The sequence below is a fragment of the Nicotiana tabacum genome, chromosome 14 (genome assembly GCF_000715075.1).
Source record: "Nicotiana tabacum cultivar K326 chromosome 14, ASM71507v2, whole genome shotgun sequence".
NCBI classification, from domain to species: Eukaryota; Viridiplantae; Streptophyta; class Magnoliopsida; order Solanales; family Solanaceae; genus Nicotiana; species Nicotiana tabacum.
The window spans coordinates 71,426,874-71,434,978 of NC_134093.1; positions in this window are offsets into that span (position 1 = coordinate 71,426,874).

The following is an 8,105-nucleotide window of genomic DNA, read 5'->3' on the forward strand; positions in this document are numbered from 1 at the left end:
TGAAGGTTTCCATAGGTTCATATGATGATTTTGGACATGTACGTATACTTTGTTCGGGTCACAGGTGGCATGGGGTTGATTCAGCGCTTCTAGTCGAAAGTTAGAATTTTGAACTTATGAGAATTTGAGATTCTTGGTTTTGATGTTGTTATTGGTGGTTTGAGCCTTTGGAAACGTTTGAATCGAGTATACAGACTTGTTAGAATAATTGGATGGGGTCATGAAGGGCTCGGGTGCATTTCGAGATAGTTTTGGATCATTTTGAGCTAAGTGGATTGTTGGTTTTTCTACTGCCAGTGGTGCTCTTCATGATCGCGTGGTATGTGAAATGATCCCGTAAAAGGTTTTGGTAAGGGTGGTCTTATTCTTAGTGATCGCGTGGCTAGGCTCACGATCGCGGAGCATTGGCTGGCGAAGAATCATGATCGTGTGGGCTAGTTCACGATCCCGTAGGAGGATTCTGGGGACCGAGGCTTGTTTCCTTCATGATAGCATAGGGAGGCTCACGAACGCATAAGTGCCTACTTATTCTTAGCAATCGCGTGTCTAGGCTTGTGATAGCCGAGTGTTGGCTGGCAAAGCATCATGATCGTGTGGGCTAGTTCACGATCCCGTAAGAGATTCTGGGGACCGAGGCTTGTTTCCTTCACTATCGTATATGGAGGCTCACGAACGCGTAGGTGTCTGCTGGTGGTTCATCGTGATCGTGTACGTGCTGGTCGCGAACGCAATTCACATTTTGGTTGCAGTGGTATTTTATGTCCAAATATTTAGGATATAGCTCATTTTTACCACTATTGAGTTTTGGAGAACAAGATGGGGAAATTTTGAAGAGGGATTTACTAGGATCGTGAGGGTAAATAATTTTTACTTGGATTTGATCATATATCTTAATTCTCCATGAATTTCGACACCTAAAAAATGGAATTTAAGAGTAAAATTTGAGGGTTTTGTCTACAACTTAAGAGAGTGTATTTTGAGGTTTTGAACACGGATTTGGACTCGGATTTGGAAACAAATCACATATTTGGACTTGTGGGGTTATGAGTTAATAAGATCTAGTCCTAGAGTCGGGTTTTGACCATGTGGGCCTGGGTTGAATTTTTGAGAATTAATTAATGATTGAACTTTATTATTTGGAATTGGTTTCTATGACTTTATTTGACCTCGTTAAGTATTGTTTGTCCAGATTCGGAGCATTTGGAGGTCACAGATAGAGGGAAGGGCTTATTGGGCGATTGATTCTTTTTCCGAAAGAGGTATGTATCCTGCCTAATATTGGTTTGAGGAAAAACACCTTAGGATATGACATGGTTGCTAATTGTAATGTGTTGGGTGTAATGTAATAAGAGGTGACGAATGTATATGCGGGTCCATGATATTTTTCATGCTCGGGGTAGACTTTAGGCTTCATTTTGCCTTGTTTGGTCATGTGTCCTTCTTGACTTATACTTTATTTGATTGTATGTCTACGTGAGCCTATTTGTTCATACTAGACATTATGTTTAGGCTTATGGATTTTTTATTGGCATGATGGCCTATTATTGAGATGTCGATCTACTTGATTTAGTCGTAGCCATATGTTATATTATGAACACACATTCCCACCTTTATTTATTATGTCCTTATGCATATTATTGGTTATTTTATGAGCATATGCATTCGTTCTTGAAAATGAAGAACTTGTTTCGGATTGATATGATTATGTCACCTTTGAACATTATGAGTGGATTGATGCTGATATGGAACGAAATTTTTACCGTGAGATTGTTGTGATATTGATATTATTATGGTACGAGGTCTTTGCTATGTAGCTTGTGGATACATATCCATTCCCCTAGGGTCTCCCTCCCATGTTTCTCTCTTAGTAGAGTACACACAGATTGGTGAGACATTAATGAGTATCGGTTTTTTCATGGTATTGGCAGATGAGTCGGTCGTAAAGGTGGAAGCTTGACATCATAATTGAATCATCTATGTCATATAATGCATTCTATATGATTTCTATTCATATCGTCTAATATGCTACTTGATACCTCTATTACATGAATTGTTTCTAATAGGTGAGTTAGTACGATTCATGATTTAGATCTCTAATTCATAGTATATCTCTTTCCATTCTCTTGCTACATATATGCTTGATCTATTCAAGAATATCTATTAGTAAGCCTTATATGACTTGAACCTCGTCGCTACTTCACTGAGGTTAGTCTTGATACTTAGAGAGTAAACATTGTCTCTGTACTCATATTACACTTTCGCATATTTTGTGCAGAATCTAGTATCTGCACCAGTGGATCTCAGGACGGTGCTAGTAGCTGATTCAAGAGATGCCATATAGTGTTGCTCGATCGACCGCAGACCCTTGAAGTCATATTCTTTTTATTATATATTGTTTATCTTATTCAGATAGTACTCTTGTAGTTTTGAGATTCAGTCGTAATAAAGATGGTTTATCTTTATTACATTTTATCTATATCATGATAGCACTTTATTCTATATTTAACTTGTTTTAGTTTATTATGATTATTATCTTACCTAGTGTATTGGGTTGGGTGTCATCACGGCTACGGTGGAATTTGGGTTATAACAGGTATGGAGACGTCTATAATTATATCCGAGAGATTATAAGGCATTTAGGAAATTTTCCTTCTTTCTTTCCTTATCGTGTGACTTTGTTTCATATTGACGTCTGAATTTGTATCCTTTTATTCTCTCACAGATAGTGAGGACATGTGCATTGGTAACTGCTAAGCAGAAGCTAGTACTCCAGGCTAGAGCCGAGAGAGGTAGGGGCGGGGCCAAGAAATGGAGCTTAGACTAGAGCACATATGGAAGCCAAAGATTTGGAGGCAATACTTGTATGGTGTGTCTTGTAAAATCTATGCTAATCATCGTAAGAAGCATTGGGGAGGGTGTGGAGATCGAGAATTAGGGTAGATAGTTAGTAGGTCGTTCGAGTGTTTTTCTGTTCCTTACCAGGGTCACCATGGTTAGTTTGATAGTGTCTGATTCTTAAACTACTAGTATTACTTGTTGTTTTCCTACTATCTTGTTTTTCGCTTCGGTTTCCTAGTATCTTGGCATTGTTACTGCTGGTTGCTATTGCTTCCTTCTGCCTATTTTCTGGTTCTTAGATTATTGTTATTATCTTTCTGGCCTTTATGGTTGATACTGCTTGTTTCTATTGTTGCTTTCCATCTCCTTGAATCGAGAGTCTATCGAAAACAGCCTCTCCTCCTAGGGTAGGTGGTAAGGTCTACGTGCATTCTACCCTCCTCGGACCCCACTTGTGACACTCCACTGGCCTTGTTGTTATTGTAGTAGTCATCAACACTTCTTCAAGCAGAAGGACATGAACTTGAGGCAGCAAAGATGGCTTGAGTTGCTTAAAGATTATGATATCACTATCTTATATCATCCGGGAAAGGTAAATATTGTAGCTGATGCTTTGAGTAGAAAGGCAGAGAGTATGGGTAGTTTGGCCCTTTGGCTATGGATGTTTAGGCCTTGGCTATAGATTTATGATATTGGTTATTTCTGAGCCTAGTAGAGTTCTTGCTTGTGTTGTTGCACATTCATCTTTCTTTGAGCGCATTAAGGCTTGCCAGTATGATGATCTCCATTTGCTAAGGCTTAAGGACACTGTGCGATGAGGTGGTGCCAAAAAGGTTATTATTGGAGATGATGGTATTATGCGAATTGAAGGCCAGTTGTGTGAGCCTAATGTTGATGATTTGAGGGAATTGATACTTGAGGAGGCTCATAGTTTGCGATATTCTATTAATCCATGTGTTACAAAGATGTATAGTAACTTGAAGCAACACTATTGGTGGAGAAGGATGACGAATGACTTTTTTGAACATATTTCACTATGTTTTAATTGCAAACAACTCAAGTATATATATATTAGAAACTAGGTGGTTTGATTCAGCAGATCATTATACTGGAGTAGAAGTGGAAGTATATTACTATGGACTTCGTGGTAGTCTTAATAGGTACTTTGAGGAAGTATGATGTTTTTGGGGTCATTGTTGATAGATTGACCAAGTTTGTACACTTCATACCGGTGTTGACTACTTGCACTTCGGAGAGGTTGGTCCAGATTTACATTCGAGAGATAGACCATTTGCATGATGTTCCTATTTCTATCATTTCAAACTGGGGTACTTCATTCACATATCACTTTTGAAGAACCGTACAGCAGGAGTTGGGTCACAAGTTCAGCTTAGCATGGCTTTTCACCAGCAAACTGATGGCCAGTCCAAGCAGACTATTCAAATTCTTGAGAACATGTTGAGAGCTTGTGTGATTATTTTTTAGGTCATTGGGATCACTTCTTGCCTTTGGCAGAGCTTACTTACAATAACAACAATCAGTCCTGTATTCAGATGGCTTCATATGAGCCTTTGTATAATAGATGATGTCGTTCTCCTGTTGGTTTATTTGAGCATGGTGAGTTTAGGATGTTGGGTACAGATTTGGTGCGAGATCCTATGGAAAAGGTGGAGTTGATTCAAGAGAAACTTTGGATAGCTCAGAGTAAGCAAAAGAGTTATGCGAATAAGAAGGCTTGTGATGTGGCATTCATGGATGGTGAGAAGGTACTTTTGAATGTTTTACCCTTGAAAAGTGTAATGAGGTTTAGTAAGAAGGGCGAGTTGAGTCCAAGGATCATTGGCCCATTTGAGGTGTTGGAGAGAGTTGGAGATGTGGCTTATAGGCTTCCTTTGCCTCCAAACCTGTCGGGGTTACACTCAGTATTTTATGTTTCTGTGCTACAGAAGGGGAGCCTTGGCGTAACTGGTAAAGTTACTGCTATGTGATCGGGAGATCACGGATTTGAGCCGTGGAAAAAACCTCTTGCAAAAATATAGGGTAAAGATCCGTACAATAGACTCTTGTGGTCTGGCCCTTCCCTAAACCCCGCTAGGGAGCTTAGTGCATCGGGCTGCTGTTTTTATGATACGGAAGTATCATGAAGATAATTTACATGTTTTGGACTTCAACATTATGCATTTAGATGAGAATTCGGCGTATGAAAAAGAGCTGGTAGTTATTTTTGACAGACAGGTTCGAAAGCTGAGGGCAAAAACAATCGCTTCGGTAAAAGTACTTTTGAAGGGTCAATTGAGCGAGGAGGCTAATTGAGAGATGGAGTCCAAATACATTTCTAAGATGGAGTCCACATTTTTTTGACAATCCAAATACATTTCTAAACTCATTCGAGGACAAATATTTATTTAAAAGGTGGAGAATGTAACGACCCAATTGGTCATTTTGAGTTCTAAAACTCACTCCCCTATTTGAGACTTTCGTAAGTTCATTTGGTATTTTATGACTTGCGGGTATAGGTGATTCGGATCCCAAGAGGTTCAGGAGTAATTTGAAACACATAATTCTTAACTAGAGGCCTTAAGTTAAAAGAGTTGACCAAAGTCAATATTATGGATTAATGAGCTCGGATTGGTGATTTGAAGGTTTAGATAAGTTTGTATGATAATTTTAAATTTGTACATATGTTCGGATTAGCACCCAAGGGCTCGATGCAATTCGAACGTACCTTGTAAAAGTTGAAACTTGAAAAACTTAAGAAAGTTCTTAATTTGGTTTGAATCTTGATTCGCAGTTGTGATATTTTTGTATGTATTTTGAGCCTTTACGAAAGTTCGTATAGGGTATGTGAACTAGCTTGGGATGATTGGGCGGGATCCCAGGGAGCTCTGGTGAGTTGTAGGTTGTTCGCGCATAGTTTGGAAAAGCAAAACCAGCAGGTCAGCGCCAGGTTGCAGAGGCTCGCGATCTGGCTCGTGATGTAAGAGAAGGAGACGAGCCAGGAGGTAGCTCGTTTGGGGTTCTGACGACGCACCGGCTATGGATGAGCTCCCAGTTGCTGAAATTTTATTTTTGGCCTATTTAATCCCCATTTCATATCTAGACTTTACATTATCATTTGGGGAGCTATAAGACACAAATTTGGGAGATTTTTGGAGGAGATTCTACGTCATTGGGTAAAAAAATTCTAACCTAGATCTATGATTATTGCTTGGATCTATCATTATTTTTGCCTCTGAATTAAGGAATCTGAAAGAAGAAAAGATGATTTTTGACTTGAAAGATAAAAAAGTATATTTTGAAGTCTTGAACACCAGTTTGGACTCGAATTTAGGAACTAATTATATATTTAACCCGTGAAGTTATAGGTCAACGGGATCCGACTTTGGTCTTGGGTTTTGACCATGTGGGCTCGGGGTTGACCTTCTATTGACTTTTGAAATTTTATTAAAGATCATAGCTTTATCGTTTGGAGTTGATTCTTATAGCTTTATTTGACTTTGTTGAGTATTTATTGGCTAATCTGTGAGCATTTGAAAGCCGGGGATAAAGGAAAAGGCATTTTGGAAGGTTAAAGCCTATTATGGATAAGATAAGTATCATGGCTAACCTCGACTTGAGGAAAGTTTTCCTAAAATGAGCTTATGTGCACATACTACGTGTTTGGGAAAGACGTATATGCGAGGTGATGAGTGTATATGCGAGCACCAAGGTTATATCATTTTTGGGGTATATTTTAGGCTTCTTTATGCCTTGTTTCGATTCATATTCTACTTGTAACATGCTTTTTTTGTTTGTATGACTACTTGAACTTTCTTATTCTTGGTGGAGATCATGTCTAGGTTTTTGATACCTAATTTGGACATGATAGGCTAATTTGTATGTCAGATTATATGTTGTAGTCGTAGTCATACACTAGACACATGCATACATCCTTACATGTTTATTCCTCTTGTCTATATGCATTGTGTAGATATTCTTATCTCTTGTTCAAATGCATACATCCATGCATATAGTTCTCTGACATGGACTGAGCATGTGGCACGTAAGTTGTCCGTGCGAATTTAGATTATTATGGTGCGTGAGTTGTCCGTGTATTGAGCATGCTAGTCACGTTCCTATTTTGCGTGTGGATACGGATGCATCCCTCTAGAGTTGTCCTCCTATATTTCTCTTTTGGTGGCATACAAGTGGTTCAGCACTAGGAGTGCCGGGGCACTGGAAGTGCCAGTTGATGTAAAATTTGAGTCTTTACCATGCATAAACATTCTGGACTCATGTAAAAGCATACATATAAATGCTAACTATTGCATATCATCTTTATATGTAGACTCGGGACCTTGATTTATGTTTTTGATCATTTTATTTCAAAAGTATGCCTAGTATCTCGTGCTTTAACTATGATATTCTCATACACTATTTATTGGTTATTTTTCTACTTCGTGTATATTTCTAAACTGAACAGGTTATGGAATTTGAGTATCTTTACTCAAAACCTCACCACTACTTCGTTGGGGTCCGACTTGATACTTACTAAGTACACGTTGTCTTAGGCAGATCCTGGTATCCTTGGGGCATTCAAGAGGGTAATTAGGAGCTTGATTGGAGACTTCTGGTGAGCTCCTATACTTGGATTCGATGCTTAAGGAGTCCCCTTCCTTTTATTCTACTATTTCTTGTTCTAGACAGTATTTTTATATTTGAGACTCTATTGTGATCTATTTAGTAGCTCATGACTTCGCTCTCTAATTTTGGGAATTTATGTAGTATCCCGCGCTTGGATGTTGATTTCAGACTTATTCATGCTATTATCTCTATCATGCCAATTGGACTTCCTTTATATTATTGTTATGATCGTGTATGTGTGTTAATTCACCTAGCAGGTTGGGTTAGGTATCATCACGGTATTAATTTTGAGTTATGACATAGGAGATATCTTTAAAATTAAGTCGTAGATGAGGAGAGAGACACTTGTTTGTTAAGGCCTTACTTAAAAAGACTGATTTAAGGATGGTGCTAATGCATTATCTTTGAATTTATAACATGTTTTACCAAATTTCTAAAATCTGCTTATTTTAAACAAAAAAAACTTTTTTTCAAAAGTACTTTTGAAGCAATTTGTGTTTGGCTAATCAATTTAAAAAGCACCTTCAAACAGCTATTTATGTTTGGCCAAAATTATCAAAAGTCGCTTTTGCGTGTCAAATTACGACCAAGGATATGAAAATTTTTGCATAAATAATCAATAGTATTTAAGTAGATAAATAATT